The sequence below is a fragment of the Electrophorus electricus genome, chromosome 15, assembly GCF_013358815.1.
Source record: "Electrophorus electricus isolate fEleEle1 chromosome 15, fEleEle1.pri, whole genome shotgun sequence".
Lineage (NCBI taxonomy): Eukaryota > Metazoa > Chordata > Actinopteri > Gymnotiformes > Gymnotidae > Electrophorus > Electrophorus electricus.
Window position 1 is genome coordinate 18,751,150 of NC_049549.1, and position 17,176 is coordinate 18,768,325.

The 17,176-nt window shown below is 47.9% G+C and overlaps 1 protein-coding gene across 1 annotated transcript in view; it reads left to right on the top strand.

Annotated features, from left to right (window-relative positions):
* The first annotated feature begins 697 nt into the window (after positions 1-697).
* numbl (NUMB like endocytic adaptor protein) overlaps positions 698-17,176 on the top strand; it is a 49,022-nt gene continuing 32,543 nt past the window's right edge. Inside the window, exon 1 of the mRNA XM_035534162.1 lies at positions 698-992. The gene's annotated coding sequence lies outside the window, so the exon portion shown is untranslated. The remainder of the gene's footprint in view (positions 993-17,176) is intronic.

The following is a 17,176-nucleotide window of genomic DNA, read 5'->3' on the forward strand; positions in this document are numbered from 1 at the left end:
TAATTTATATATATATATATATATATATATATATATATATATATATATATATATATATATATATATATATATATATCACAACACAATTGCACAGTTCTGAAAATGGAAAAACACGCATAAGTTTCTATAAAATAACCAGTGGAACAAAGACCTTGGCACGTGATTGACGCACGTGACTGTGATGTTCCGGTCTACGCTACACACGTGTCGGGCGCACGTCACTAATGTGACGTTCACGCTACACGGTTACTTGCCCAAAGCCCCTTGACTTGGTTTATCATTTTTCCTTCGAAGATATTTGGTGCTATATTCAACTCTTCGAAATGATTTAATGTACCTGATATTTACATCTACTGTGAAGCATTATGTTACATCTTTATGAATAAACTCAGATTGTTGGTGTAATTTGTGAACTAAACACGATAAAGGCAGAATAATCCACGTGAATGTGTTTCCTATCCGTTTGGTTATAAGATGTAGCAGCTGCCGAAGTGACTGAAATAATACTTAAGACCAAAATATTGACTTCTAATTATTTTCTAAATCCTTGTCGTAAGCTGCCACGACGCGCGTTGTGTTTGCCAGCAGATGTCAGCGTTTCCGCGAGCGCTGATCTGCGCGTCTTCTGCGTTCTGCAGCATCGGAGGAACTAGGCTGTTTGCGCGAGAGCGTTTCTGTGCCAATGGGCTCGCGAAGAAGGCAGGGCTAGCGGGTGGAGTCGCGAGAAGAGTCCAGACTATGCGCCCGTGACTGCTCAGTGAATAACAAAAGCCTTGAGATAATCCAGAATTGGCCAAAATCTTTCTTTGCTTGTTTTTGATTTATATTTTTATTTTAAGTGTTTACTCCACGTGCATTTCAACAAGACTGACTGTCGTCATCCCTTTGATTCTATGCTCACCCAGTTCTGATTTTCTAAAATTATTGTTTTGCATAATTTCTTTGGATTTACCGTAAACGTGCGTGCACCCGGAGTCGCAGCCTTCGGTTCGGTAAGTCTGTTCATTTGCCGGACTGACGTAGATATGGAATCTGGTTTATGCAGTATAAAGCGGACGCGCGTGGGCCGAAGGCGCGCTGACGGCGGGGAAGTCCGGGACTGTCACTGGACTCATCATCAGCGCACGCTCCGGCCACGTCTCTGCCCACGTCTCTGTCCCGTGGTTCTCTAAGGTTGTCATCTCTGGCGTGGTTTTCGCGTCTCTGGGCGAACCAGTGATTTCGAGGTCTTCGCCCCGCTTGTTTGACTTTAGATCGGTGACGTGTGTGTCGTTTTCTGTAAGCACAGTGGTAGCGTTTTAGCTCTCAGATGTGCCTTGCACATTCTGGCGGCTGTCTGATGAGAGGCTCTAACTGAGCTACAGCACCGTATGGCTTCTTTCAGATGAGCAAGCCTGCCTGTGTCGCTCCACTCAGGAGCCCGTGCTAACGCTGTTGTGCGGGCACCACTGCACCAAGTGCTCTCCACTGTACTTTATCGTGTAGCGGTTATTGGTTAATACCAGTGGGGAGTCTCTTTGATCGAGATTAATCCAGAGTCTGAACACTTTCCACGCAAAACATCGTTAAAAAGCATACAACCCCGGCCACTGTAATGTCAGAAGAATTGCTTGCTGTGGAAAAAGATTACAGAATTAAGCTTGTCGAATGATTACCAGCTCATTTTATTAGTCTGCTTTAAAGTTGCATTTTTCATGGTCTGTCAAAAGGCAGAAGGCGAGGGCTGATCTTGAGCACCGTGTTTGAGCTCGTGCTGATCTTGGGCGCCGTGTTTGAGCTCGTGCATATGAGTATGTCGATGAGTTTAGTCTGACTTGAGCCCAAGTTGCTCGCGTGAAACTGCAGCTTCTGTAAGTAGTTAGGCGTTAACGGCCGGGCGCATTATTTTACATAGCAGTTGTGGATGTTTTTAATAGCTCAGTGCTTGTGATGTGTGTGCCCGGAAAAGCCCTGTCCGATGTCAGTGCTTTAGTGTGTTCTCCTGTGTTAGTCAGCTGAGGGATATAGCAGCTTGAACCACAATAGCACAGGGTCAAAGGACAAGCAGGATGGGCTGTGACGCTGAGGAAGGACGTGACTCCCTTTGTAGTAATCAGGGGGTGAGCCTCAAGAATACACAGCAGGCTCCAGGATTACATCACACTGCTACCAGCCAAAACACTAATGAGTTTGAATTAAACTTTGGTTGTTCTGTAGACTAAAATAAAATGTCTGCTTGCACATGCATGTGTACATGAACAGTAAAACCATTTTATTCAATGTTCTACTCTTACACAGAATCTCAGAACATCAGACAGAAATATTTGAGTAAATATGTCATTACTTCCACTAAGAGCTTGCTAATACACTTTATGAAGTCAAAATAATATATCAGCCTATTTCTGCTACATTAGATTATACTATTAAAATGTAATGATTATACTATATGTCAGAATTTTGTGATTTCAGTGGGGCTTTAGATAAAAAGGAATAAATGAAAAATTTGATAGGTAGGACTGTTATAAGATCACAAGGTTTGTGCATCACAGGGTAAAATAACTACAAATGCAGCAGATGTTAGAGAAACAGAGAAACAAACGCAGAGAAACAAACGTGGAGAAAAAGAAACAGAAACAGAGAAGTGGAGAAATAGAAACGCGGAGATACAGAAGCGGAGAAACGGAGAAACACAGAGAAACAAACAAACATGGAGAAACAAACAGAACGTGGAGAAATAGCTTCTAGTGAAACTGACTCATCTGAACAGCATCTAGACAACAGCATAGTGTTGGTTAATATCAAGTGTTAAACTTTCAAACTGAGTATCTCAGCCATTAAAAGCTGTTTAATGTAGCCTGGTCTCTTAGAGTGCATCTTACTAATCCAACTAATTGAGTTTGGTAAAATTAGATTTAGGTAAAATAAACATAATTCAGTGAAATCCTCAAACCTTTTCATTGAAATGTTGTGAAGAGGATAACAGTTATGCCTTTGTAAGTAACTTCCAAATTGTCATGTTAATGTACACAGAAATACAAAAAGCCAAAACAAGTGTATCCTGGTTAGTTTTAAAAGCCTACGAGACTTTGAAAAAGATTAAATTGTCTTCACCAGTTTACATCGTTTTGTAATTGTATAACACAAAATTGTATAACATTTGCAGTCTGATTTATTGCCTTTGATGTGGCACACAGGACATGTGCAGAGATTTGGTTCCACATGGAGAGCCTGAGGTTCATCAAGGATAATGGCGTTTTATTTTGTGGTTTGTGATAAAGACAGAATAAGAATATCATGTAAGGATATTTAGAGGCTGTTTTCAGAAGGCCATGCTTATGTGGTGAGATGAAATCCAAAAATACATAGAACACAGATATTAAAGCACCTGTGTGTTATGGGGTTAGCTCCATAAAGCACCTGGACATGATGGCTTACAACCATGTCAGAACCATTAGACCCTCTGTGCGTGCGTGTGATTACATATTCCAGTGTCAGTCTGCTTCAGTGCGTTTCCGTCATGCTGAAGTGGGAGCTGCGTTTTCCCTGCAGCCTCTCGGCACGCTGATAGCAGCAGCAGTGTGGGCTCACATCTGCCTCCCTGACTTGACACACACGCACACACACACACACACACACACACACGCACGCACACACACATAGCACGCTGGCACGCACACGCATGCACAGACGCACACACGCACGCACACACACACCTCTGATATTATCTAAAAAAGATGAGAGCTGCAGATCACTAACAGTGCAGGACACACACCATCACAGGAAAATAAATAAATTGGGAAAACCTACATTCAGTTAAAATGGAAAACACAGAGTCCAGTTACTATGGATTATAACATTGTGTAGTAATGAGGGTTGTTACACGTAGTAATATGGATTATAACATATATGATGTTCTAAGTCATTGTATTATTCTGAGTAATTCTGGCACATAGCCAACTGAAGAACAGGTTAAATGATGCTAGTCTGGATTTAGTCATCTAAACACTGCTGCTGTCTAAACACCACTGCTGTCTAAACACTGCTGCTGTCTAAACACCACTGCTATCTAAACACTACAGCTGTCTAAACACCACTGCTATCTAAACACTGCTGCTGTCTAAACACCACTGCTATTTAAACACTGCAGCTGTCTGCTGTTTCATGAGGCATAGTGAGAGGGAAGTCTGGATACAGCTGTTGTTGCCAATGCAATGTTACTCCTTTCTTCCTGGATACAGATAATACAGGTGAAGAGTGACTGAGGGGACTGGCTGGTCATCACTCACAGTGCTGCTCTCTCCTCCATCACTCACATCACTCACAGTGCTGCTCTCTCCTCCATCACTCACAGTGCTGCTCTCTCCTCCATCACTCACATCACTCACAGTGCTGCTCTCTCCTCCATCACTCACAGTGCTACTCTCTCCTGCATCACTCAGAGTGCTGCTCTCTCCTCCATCACTCATATCACTCACAGTGCTGCTCTCTCCTCCATCACTCACATCACTCACAGTGCTGCTCTCTCCTCCATCACTCACAGTGCTGCTGTCTCCTCTATCACTCACAGTGCTACTCTCTCCTGCATCACTCAGAGTGCTGCTCTCTCCTCCATCACTCATATCACTCACAGTGCTGCTGTCTCCTCCATCACTCACGGTGCTGCTGTCTCCTCCATCACTCACAGTGCTGCTCTCGCCTCCATCACTCATATCACTCACAGTGCTGGTCTCTCCTCCATCACTCACATCACTCACAGTACTGCTCTCTCCCCCATCACTCACAGTGCTGCTGTCTCCTCCATCACTCACAGTGCTGCTCTCTCCTCCATCACTCATATCACTCACAGTGCTGCTGTCTCCTCCCATCACTCACAGTGCTGCTCTCTCCTCCATCACTCATATCACTCACAGTGCTGCTCTCTCCTCCATCACTCACAGTGCTGCTCTCTCCTCCATCACTCATATCACTCACAGTGCTGGTCTCTCCTCCATCACTCACATCACTCACAGTGCTGCTGTCTCCTCCATCACTCACAGTACTGCTCTCTCCTCCATCACTCACAATGCTGCTCTCTCCTCCATCACTCACATCACTCACAGTGCTGGTCTCTCCTCCATCACTCACAGTGCTGCTGTCTCCTCCATCACTCACAGTACTGCTCTCTCCTCCATCACTCACAATGCTGCTCTCTCCTCCATCACTCACATCACTCACAGTGCTGCTCTCTCCTCCATCACTCATATCACTCACAGTACTGCTCTCTCCTCCATCACTCACAGTGCTGCTCTCTCCTCCATCACTCACAGTGCTGCTCTCTCCTCCATCACTCACAGTGCTGCTCTCTCCTCCATCACTCATATCACTCACAGTGCTGCTGTCTCCTCCATCACTCACAGTGCTGCTTTCTCCTCCATCACTCACATCACTCACAGTGCTGCTCTCTCCTCCATCACTCACAGTGCTGCTGTCTCCTCCATCACTCACAGTGTTACTCTCTCCTCCATCACTCACAGTGCTGCTCTCTCCTCCATCACTCATATCACTCACAGTGCTGCTCTCTCCTCCATCACTCACAGTGCTGCTGTCTCCTCCATCACTCACAGTGCTGCTCTCTCCTCCATCACTCACAGTGCTACTCTCTCCTCCATCACTCACATCACTCACAGTGCTGCTCTCTTCTCCATCACTCACAGTGCTGCTCTCTCCTCCATCACTCACAGTGCTGCTCGCTCCTCCATCACTCACAGTGCTGCTCTCTCCTCCATCACTCACATCACTCACAGTGCTGCTCTCTTCTCCATCACTCACAGTGCTGCTCTCTCCTCCATCACTCACATCACTCACAGTGCTGCTCTCTTCTCCATCACTCACAGTGCTGCTCTCTCCTCCATCACTCACAGTGCTGCTCGCTCCTCCATCACTCACAGTGCTGCTCTCTCCTCCATCACTCACATCACTCACAGTGCTGCTCTCTCCTCCACTCACATCACTCACAGTGCTGCTGTCTCCTCCATCACTCACAGTGCTGCTCTCTCCTCCATCACTCACAGTGCTGCTCTCTCCTCCATCACTCATATCACTCACAGTGCTGGTCTCTCCTCCATCACTCACATCACTCACAGTGCTGCTCTCTCCTCCATCAGTCACAGTGCTGCTCTCTCCTCCATCACTCACATCACTCACAGTGCTGCTGTCTCCTCCATCACTCACAGTGCTGCTGTCTCCTCCATCACTCACAGTGCTGCTCTCTCCTCCATCACTCACATCACTCACAGTGCTGCTGTCTCCTCCATCACTCAGAGTGCTGCTCTCTCCTCCATCACTCATATCACACAGTGCTGCTGTCTCCTCCATCACTCACAGTGCTGCTCTCTCCCCCATCACTCACAGTGCTGCTTTCTCCTCCATCACTCACATCACTCACAGTGCTGCTCTCTCCTCCATCACTCACAGTGCTGCTGTCTCCTCCATCACTCACAGTACTGCTCTCTCCTCCATCACTCACAGTGCTGCTCTCTCCTCCATCACTCACATCATTCAGTGCTGGTCTCTCCTCCATCACTCACATCACTCACAGTGCTGCTCTCTCCTCCATCACTCACAGTGCTGCTCTCTCCTCCATCACTCACATCACTCACAGTGCTGCTGTCTCCTCCATCACTCACAGTGCTGCTCTCTCCTCCATCACTCATATCACTCACAGTGCTGCTGTCTCCTCCATCACTCACAGTACTGCTCTCTCCTCCATCACTCACAGTGCTGCTCTCTCCTCCATCACTCACATCACTCACAGTACTGCTGTCTCCTCCATCACTCATATCACTCACAGTGCTGTTCTCTCCTCGATCACTCACAGTGCTGCTCTCTTCTCCATCACTCATATCACTCACAGTGCTGGTCTCTCCTCCATCACTCACATCACTCACAGTGCTGCTCTCTCCTCCATCACTGACAGTGCTGCTCTCTCCTCCATCACTCACATCACTCACAGTGCTGCTGTCTCCTCATCACTCACAGTGCTGCTGTCTCCTCCATCACTCACAGTGCTGCTCTCTCCTCCATCACTCACAGTGCTGCTCTCTCCTCCATCACTCATATCACTCACAGTGCTGCTGTCTCCTCCATCACTCACAGTGCTGCTCTCTCCTCCATCACTCATAGTGCTGCTTTCTCCTCCATCACTCACATCACTCACAGTGCTGCTCTCTCCTCCATCACTCACAGTGCTGCTGTCTCCTCCATCACTCACAGTGCTGCTCTCTCCTCCATCACTCACAGTGCTGCTCTCTCCTCCATCACTCACATCACTCACAGTGCTGCTGTCTCCTCCATCACTCACAGTACTGCTCTCTCCTCCATCACTCACAATGCTGCTCTCTCCTCCATCACTCACATCACTCACAGTGCTGCTCTCTCCTCCATCACTCACAGTGCTGCTGTCTCCTCCATCACTCACAGTGCTGCTCTCTCCTCCATCACTCACAGTGCTGCTCTCTCCTCCATCACTCACATCACTCACAGTGCTGCTGTCTCCTCCATCACTCACAGTACTGCTCTCTCCTCCATCACTCACAGTGCTGCTCTCTCCTCCATCACTCACAGTGCTGCTCTCTCCTCCATCACTCATATCACTCACAGTGCTGCTGTCTCCTCCATCACTCACAGTGCTGCTTTCTCCTCCATCACTCACATCACTCACAGTGCTGCTCTCTCCTCCATCACTCACAGTGCTGCTGTCTCCTCCATCACTCACAGTTCTGCTCTCTCCTCCATCACTCATATCACTCACAGTGCTGCTGTCTCCTCCATCACTCACAGTGCTGCTGTTTCCTCCATCACTCACAGTACTGCTCTCTCCTCCATCACTCACAGTTCTGCTCTCTCCTCCATCACTCACATCACTCACAGTGCTGCTGTCTCCTCCATCACTCACAGTACTGCTCTCTCCTCCATCACTCACAGTGCTGCTCTCTCCTCCATCACTCATATCACTCACAGTACTGCTCTCTCCTCCATCACTCACAGTGCTGCTCTCTCCTCCATCACTCATATCACTCACAGTGCTGCTGTCTCCTCCATCACTCACACTGCTGCTGTCTCCTCCATTACTCACAGTGCTGCTCTCTCCTCCATCACTCACAGTGCTGCTGTCTCCTCCATCACTCACAGTGTTACTCTCTCCTCCATCACTCACAGTGCTGCTCTCTCCTCCATCACTCATATCACTCACAGTGCTGCTCTCTCCTCCATCACTCACAGTGCTGCTGTCTCCTCCATCACTCACAGTGCTGCTCTCTCCTCCATCACTCACAGTGCTGCTCTCTCCTCCATCACTCACATCACTCACAGTGCTGCTCTCTTCTCCATCACTCACAGTGCTGCTCTCTCCTCCATCACTCACAGTGCTGCTCTCTCCTCCATCACTCACATCACTCACAGTGCTGCTCTCTCCTCCACTCACATCACTCACAGTGCTGCTGTCTCCTCCATCACTCACAGTGCTGCTCTCTCCTCCATCACTCACAGTGCTGCTCTCTCCTCCATCACTCATATCACTCACAGTGCTGGTCTCTCCTCCATCACTCACATCACTCACAGTGCTGCTCTCTCCTCCATCAGTCACAGTGCTGCTCTCTCCTCCATCACTCACATCACTCACAGTGCTGCTGTCTCCTCCATCACTCACAGTACTGCTCTCTCCTCCATCACTCACAGTGCTGCTCTCTCCTCCATCACTCAAATCACTCAGTGCTGCTCTCTCCTCCAACACTCACATCACTCACAGTGCTGCTCTCTCCTCTATCACTCACAGTGCTGCTCTCTCCTCCATCACTCACATCACTCACAGTGCTGCTGTCTCCTCCATCACTCACAGTGCTGGTCTCTCCTCCATCACTCACATCACTCACAGTGCTGCTCTCTCCTCCATCACTCACAGTGCTGCTCTCTCCTCCATCACTCACATCACTCACAGTGCTGCTGTCTCCTCCATCACTCACAGTGCTGCTGTCTCCTCCATCACTCACAGTGCTGCTCTCTCCTCCATCACTCACATCACTCACAGTGCTGCTGTCTCCTCCATCACTCACAGTGCTGCTGTCTCCTCCATCACTCACAGTGCTGCTCTCTCCTCCATCACTCACAGTGCTGCTCTCTCCTCCATCACTCACAGTGCTGCTGTCTCCTCCATCACTCACATCACTCACAGTGCTGCTGTCTCCTCCATCACTCACAGTGCTGCTTTCTCCTCCATCACTCACATCACTCACAGTGCTGCTCTCTCCTCCATCACTCACAGTGCTGCTGTCTCCTCCATCACTCACGGTACTGCTCTCTCCTCCATCACTCACAGTGCTGCTCTCTCCTCCATCACTCACATCACTCAGTGCTGGTCTCTCCTCCATCACTCACATCACTCACAGTGCTGCTCTCTCCTCCATCACTCACAGTGCTGTTCTCTCCTCCATCACTCACATCACTCACAGTGCTGCTGTCTCCTCCATCACTCACAGTGCTGCTCTCTCCTCCATCACTCACAGTGCTGCTCTCTCCTCCATCACTCACATCACTCACAGTACTGCTGTCTCCTCCATCACTCATATCACTCACAGTGCTGTTCTCTCCTCCATCACTCACAGTGCTGCTCTCTTCTCCATCACTCATATCACTCACAATGCTGGTCTCTCCTCCATCACTCACATCACTCACAGTGCTGCTCTCTCCTCCATCACTCACAGTGCTGCTGTCTCCTCCATCACTCACATCACTCACAGTGCTGCTGTCTCCTCCATCACTCACAGTGCTTCTGTCTCCTCCATCACTCACAGTGCTGCTCTCTCCTCCATCACTCACATCACTCACAGTGCTGCTGTCTCCTCCTTCACTCACAGTGCTGCTGTCTCCTCCATCACTCACAGTGCTGCTCTCTCCTCCATCACTCACAGTGCTGCTCTCTCCTCCATCACTCACATCACTCACAGTGCTGCTGTCTCCTCCATCACTCACAGTGCTGCTCTCTCCTCCATCACTCACAGTGCTGCTCTCTCCTCCATCACTCATATCACTCACAGTGCTGGTCTCTCCTCCATCACTCACATCACTCACAGTGCTGCTCTCTCCTCCATCACTCACAGTGCTGCTCTCTCCTCCATCACTCACATCACTCACAGTGCTGCTGTCTCCTCCATCACTCACAGTTCTGCTCTCTCCTCCATCACTCATATCACTCACAGTGCTGCTGTCTCCTCCATCACTCACAGTGCTGCTGTTTCCTCCATCACTCACAGTACTGCTCTCTCCTCCATCACTCACAGTTCTGCTCTCTCCTCCATCACTCACATCACTCACAGTGCTGCTGTCTCCTCCATCACTCACATCACTCACAGTGCTGCTCTCTCCTCCATCACTCACAGTGCTGCTCTCTCCTCCATCACTCACATCACTCACAGTGCTGTTGTCTCCTCCATCACTCACAGTGCTGCTCTCTCCTCCATCACTCATATCACTCACAGTGCTGCTGTCTCCTCCATCACTCACAGTGCTGCTGTCTCCTCCATCACTCACAGTACTGCTCTCTCCTCCATCACTCACAGTGCTGCTCTCTCCTCCATCACTCACATCACTCACAGTGCTGCTGTCTCCTCCATCACTCATATCACTCACAGTGCTGTTCTCTCCTCCATCACTCACAGTGCTGCTCTCTCCTCCATCACTCACAGTGCTGCTGTCTCCTCCATCACTCACAGTGCTGCTCTCTCCTCCATCACTCATATCACTCACAGTGCTGCTCTCTCCTCCATCACTCACAGTGCTGCTGTCTCCTCCATCACTCATATCACTCACAGTGCTGTTCTCTCCTCCATCACTCACTGTGCTGCTGTCTTCTCCATCACTCACAGTACTGCTCTCTCCTCCATCACTCACAGTGCTGCTCTCTCCTCCATCACTCACATCACTCACAGTGCTGCTCTCTCCTCCATCACTCATATCACTCACAGTGCTGTTCTCTCCTCCATCACTCACAGTGCTGTTCTCTCCTCCATCACTCACAGTGCTGCTGTCTCCTCCATCACTCACAGTGCTGCTCTCTCCTCCATCACTCACATCACTCACAGTGCCTTCATGTTCCTCAGTGTCCATCCTGCTCCCAGTTCCACAGGCCTGGCAGAGCTCAGGCCGTGTCCTGACATGTGGAGGCTGAGGCTGGCACTCCGCAGGCAGCGTGACCGGGTGAGAAGGGGCAGGCAGAAGGAGGGTTACTCTGCAGGTGCAGAATGCTGTACACAGGCAAGTCAAGCATGTGGGTGTTCCCATGTTTCTGGGAAGTGAAGAAAGTGGATATGTCTTTGTGGTAGGGTAGGGGATCAGAGCACCTTCCACATGGGTCACTTTGACTGGCTCCTGTTTCTACATGTGTACTTAGAGACAGAGCGCGCGTCTGTGTGGCGTCTGTGTGACGGGAGGCAGGCGTGTTGGTTGTCTGTCTCTCTCAATAACCTGATAGAAATGTTCATGGTAATGTCAGTCTGCTTTCTTACTGGTACTTACTGTCAGTCTTTCTTACTGTCAGTGACTTCTTACTGGTACAATAATGAGGAAGATTTTACACTATATGTAGTGCCACAATGCACAGTATACAGTAAATACTGCAAAACAGTGTCCTCTCACTCAGTCATCTCTGTGCTCGGTATCTGGGATGGGATGTACCCTGTGTGCAGAAGTCAGAGAATGTCAGGGAATGTCACCTGTGTCTGTACCAGAGGTCTAGTTTTTAGGGGACAGGGAAGGGGAGGACCTACTCACACTACTCATATACTGTGTGAGGTTGGGTGGTGTGTGATGTCCCCTCACACTACTCATATACTGTGTGAGGTTGGGTGGTGTGTGTGATGTCCCCTCACACTACACATATACTGTGTGAGGTTGGGTGGTGTGTGTGATGTCCCCTCACGCTACTCATATACTGTGTGAGGTTGGGTGGTGTGTGTGATGTCCCCTCACACTACACATATACTGTGTGAGGTTGGTTGGTGTGTGTGATGTCCCCTCACACTACACATATACTGTGTGAGGTTGGGTGGTGTGTGTGATGTCCCCTCACACTACTCATATACTGTGTGAGGTTGGGTGGTGTGTGTGATGTCCCCTCACACTACTCATATACTGTGTGAGGTTGGTTGGTGTGTGTGATGTCCCCTCACACTACTCATATACTGTGTGAGGTTGGGTGGTGTGTGTGATGTCCCCTCACACTACTCATATACTGTGTGAGGTTGGGTGGTGTGTGATGTCCCCTCACACTACTCATATACTGTGTGAGGTTGGGTGGTGTGTGATGTCCCCTCACACTACTCATATACTGTGTGAGGTTAGGTGGTGTGTGTGATGTCCACTCACACTACTCATATAATGTGTGAGGTTGGTTGGTGTGAGTGATGTCCCCTCACACTACTCATATACTGTGTGAGGTTGGTTGGTGTGAGTGATGTCCCCTCACACTACTCATATACTGTGTGAGGTTGGTTGGTGTGAGTGATGTCCCCTCACACTACTCATATAATGTGTGAGGTTGGTTGGTGTGAGTGATGTCCCCTCACACTACTCATATACTGTGTGAGGTTGGTTGGTGTGAGTGATGTCCCCTCACACTACTCATATACTGTGTGAGGTTGGTTGGTGTGAGTGATGTCCCCTCACACTACTCATATAATGTGTGAGGTTAGGTGGTGTGTGTGATGTCCACTCAGACTACTCATATAATGTGTGAGATTGGTTGGTGTGAGTGATGTCCCCCTCACACTACTCATATACTGTGTGAGGTTGGTTGGTGTGTGTGATGTCCCCTCACACTACTCATATACTGTGTGAGGTTGGGTGGTGTGTGATGTCCCCTCACACTACTCATATACTGTGTGAGGTTGGGTGGTGTGTGATGTCCCCTCACACTACTCATATACTGTGTGAGGTTAGGTGGTGTGTGTGATGTCCACTCACACTACTCATATAATGTGTGAGGTTGGTTGGTGTGAGTGATGTCCCCTCACACTACTCATATACTGTGTGAGGTTGGTTGGTGTGAGTGATGTCCCCTCACACTACTCATATACTGTGTGAGGTTGGTTGGTGTGAGTGATGTCCCCTCACACTACTCATATAATGTGTGAGGTTGGTTGGTGTGAGTGATGTCCCCTCACACTACTCATATACTGTGTGAGGTTGGTTGGTGTGAGTGATGTCCCCTCACACTACTCATATACTGTGTGAGGTTGGTTGGTGTGAGTGATGTCCCCTCACACTACTCATATAATGTGTGAGGTTAGGTGGTGTGTGTGATGTCCACTCAGACTACTCATATAATGTGTGAGATTGGTTGGTGTGAGTGATGTCCCCCTCACACTACTCATATACTATGTGAGGTTGGTTGGTGTGAGTGATGTCCCCTCACACTACTCATATACTGTGTGAGGTTGGTTGGTGTGAGTGATGTCCCCTCACACTACTCATATAATGTGTGAGGTTGGGTGGTGTGTGTGATGTCCACTCACACTACTCATATACTGTGTGAGGTTGGTTGGTGTGAGTGATGTCCCCTCACACTACTCATATACTGTGTGAGGTTGGTTGGTGTGAGTGATGTCCCCTCACACTACTCATATAATGTGTGAGGTTGGGTGGTGTGTGTGATGTCCACTCACACTACTCATATACTGTGTGAGGTTGGTTGGTGTGAGTGATGTCCCCTCACACTACTCATATAATGTGTGAGGTTGGGTGGTGTGTGTGATGTCCACTCACACTACTCATATAATGTGTGAGGTTGGTTGGTGTGAGTGATGTCCCCTCACACTACTCATATAATGTGTGAGGTTGGGTGGTGTGTGTGATGTCCACTCACACTACTCATATAATGTGTGAGATTGGTTGGTGTGAGTGATGTCCCCCTCACACTACTCATATAATGTGTGAGGTTGGGTGGTGTGTGTGATGTCCCCTCACACTACTCATATAATGTGTGAGGTTAGGTGGTGTGTGTGATGTCCACTCAGACTACTCATATAATGTGTGAGGTTGGTTGGTGTGAGTGATGTCCCCCTCACACTACTCATATAATGTGTGAGGTTGGCTGGTGTGTGTGATGTCCCCTCACACTACTCATATAATGTGTGAGGTTGGGTGGTGTGAACAGTGTGAATTTGGCATTGATTTGGAGAAACACACCACCAGCGTGTCAGAAAGTGCAGGCAGGGAGAACAGATCTCTCCAGCAGAACAGTTCTGCAGTGCTGCACCTGACCAACATTTCAATGGATCCTCATAGTGAACAAGGCAGAAGGAACGAGTTCCGGATTGGCATCAAATCATTCACATTATAGTCTTAATATGTTTCAGTTGTTGAGTTGCTTTTTGTAGTGAGCCAGCGGCTATGGAATTATTATTTTTTTGGCATTTTGTTTTTTTTTCTACTTTTGTTTCCTTTCACGTATTCTGCTTGGACATTAAGAAACTCTTTGCATATCATTATATAATATTGTTATATATCATAATGTACGCTATAAGCATGTCTGCTAAATACATTATGGTATGTTACCTGTTTTTGCAGAGCCTTTACTCAGTACCATCCCAGTACAGTACTGGTGCATGCAGCTAGTCTTGGCCTTCATATTTACTGTGTTTATTGTGTTGTTTACTTGTGTTTTGTGTTGCATCCTGGGCCTGGAGGAACATAAAGATTATAAAATAAAAGATTATTTCTATACACATCTGAAATGACAGCAAAGCCTCTAGGCTTGACATGAGCTGAGAAAATACACCTAGCGAAGTGTTCAGAGAGAAGCACTTGCAAGGCTGCAGACCGCTGGGAAACACGACTCACTGGGTGCAGTAGTGCATCAGTGAGGCTCGGCAGGAAAGAAACAAAAGAGCAAAACGACAGCGGAGGGGGGGGTGGGTTGGGGGGGTAGAACCCCAGGAGAATCTCGCAATCTTCTCTGTGTTGCGTCTTCTCTCTCCTCAATGCTCCGCTGGTACTCAGCTGCTCTGCTCATGCGCCCCCTCCTCCTCCTGCTCTCTTTCACTTTGGAGGGACCAGAAGATGGAGGTCTGGCGTCTGGCTTCCGGAGCAGCTGCAGGGAGGGGTCGCGGCGGTCCGGCTCAGGGATGAGGTCACTGGGACTGCTGCAAAGCTGCTCAGAGTAGCAGGTTTCGGTGGCCGTGTGCTGTCAGGCCCATTGTATGAGGTGCTAACGTGTGTTTGGGTCGTACCTTTGTGGCCCTGACGGTCAGATTCAGGGATCAGGGGCTGGCGTGCGTGAGTCCCGCTTGCGAAGACGACATTCCTCAGGCACAACCGATGTCGTCCATGATGGCTATGCATTACAGCGGAGGAATGATATCCGTGGTAGTGCGGAACAGCCCATTCTGGAATTTGGGGGGAGATTTGTGTTTGATTTCTTGTGTTTTTTTTATTTGTTTTGTTTATTTGTTTTTTTAATCGCTGCATTTATGGAAAATTTTAGGCCTTGTGTCCTAACACCTGACTGTAGACTGGCGGGAACACTTGTGAGTCCTGTCTTGTGTTTGAGTGTGTGATCGGTTGGTGTGATCTGTAGTCTGCTGTTTCTGACTGACTGGAATCGTCTGAAAATCAGTGCACAGTGCATGTTTGTTTCAGATATGGTGTTTTTAAAAATAATTTTGTTTTTAGTTAAGTTTTTAAAAATTATTTTAATAAAATTGCTAATTAGTGATTAACTCTCCGATATGGAAAGGGATGTTAATTTTACATGATTTATTAGTTAAATACTACAATAAAAATTTGTTTTACTAATTTGTGGTATTTTATTTTTTAACACAGATGCCCACTCCTCCTGTGGAACACACTTAAGATGAATTTATCATGTGTTACTGTACACACTTAAGATGAACGTATCATGTGTTCCTGACCTATGGCAAATCACTGAAATCTTAGGCCTTATTGCCATCCTTGGTTTTATTCTCTGGGCATCTACAAGGAATCTAAGCAGAAAAACAAGCAAAGTTTTTTGTTAAACTATTGAGTATCTTTTAATGGTGAAATGAAAAGGTTACTGAACTGTATATAGTTCATGTCACACAGGCTAAACCAGGGACAGGAAAAATTAGTCAAATGAGCTCCATATAAAACGTTATCAATTACAATCTAATTATTATTGAAGAACCTTCGTATATTGTCAGTGTCAATGAATATCACTAAGTAGATTTAACTTCCTAATAAAACATTCTGGAAAGCAAAGAGCCCATTACTTCCTAAATCTTTTCAGAGTGTAATCTGCTGGGCACTAGTAGGACTGCAGGGATGTGTTTAGACTGTTTAAAAGGTTGAATAGCAGGAAGGCGGTGGGACCAGACGGTATCTGCCGGAGGGTCCTCAAAGCCTGCGCAGATCAGCTAGCCCCGGTATTCACCAACATCTTCAATCTCTCCCTGACGCTCGGTATCGTCTCGTCCAGCTTCAAGCGATCCACCATCGTCCCCGTCCCGAAGAAACCTCGACCCTCCGACCTCAATGACTACCGCCCTGTTGCCCTCACATTGGTCGTGATGAAGTGCTTTGAAAAGCTAGTCAGAGACTTCATCACATCTTCACTGCCAGCCTCCATGGACCCACTGCAGTTTGCATACCGCCACAACTGCTCCACTGATGATGCAATTGCACATCTGCTCCACACCACACTGACCCACCTGGACAAAGAGAGGGCTAATTATGTTAAAATGCTGTTTGTTGACTACAGTTCAGCATTTAACACCATCATCCCCTCCCTACTCACTACTAAGTTGGAGGACCTAGGACTGCATCCATCCCTGTGCGACTGGATCTCCAACTTCCTAACAGACAGACCACAATCAGTACAGGTGGGCAACTGTGCCTCATCCACCCTCACCCTCAGCACTGGAGCTCCTCAGGGTTCTGTCCTAAACCCCCTGCTCTACTCACTGTACACCTACGACTGTACAGCCACTTCCAGCTCCACCATCATTGTCATGTTTGCTGAAGATACCGTCATCATGGGCCTGATCTCGGACAACAATGAGAGGGCCTACCTGGAGGAGATTAAACACCTGGAAAACTGGTGCCAGGAAAATAATCTCCTCCTAAACGTCAGTAAGACAAAGGAGCTGATCGTGGATTGCAGCAAGAAGCAGGAGCGGCACTACCAACC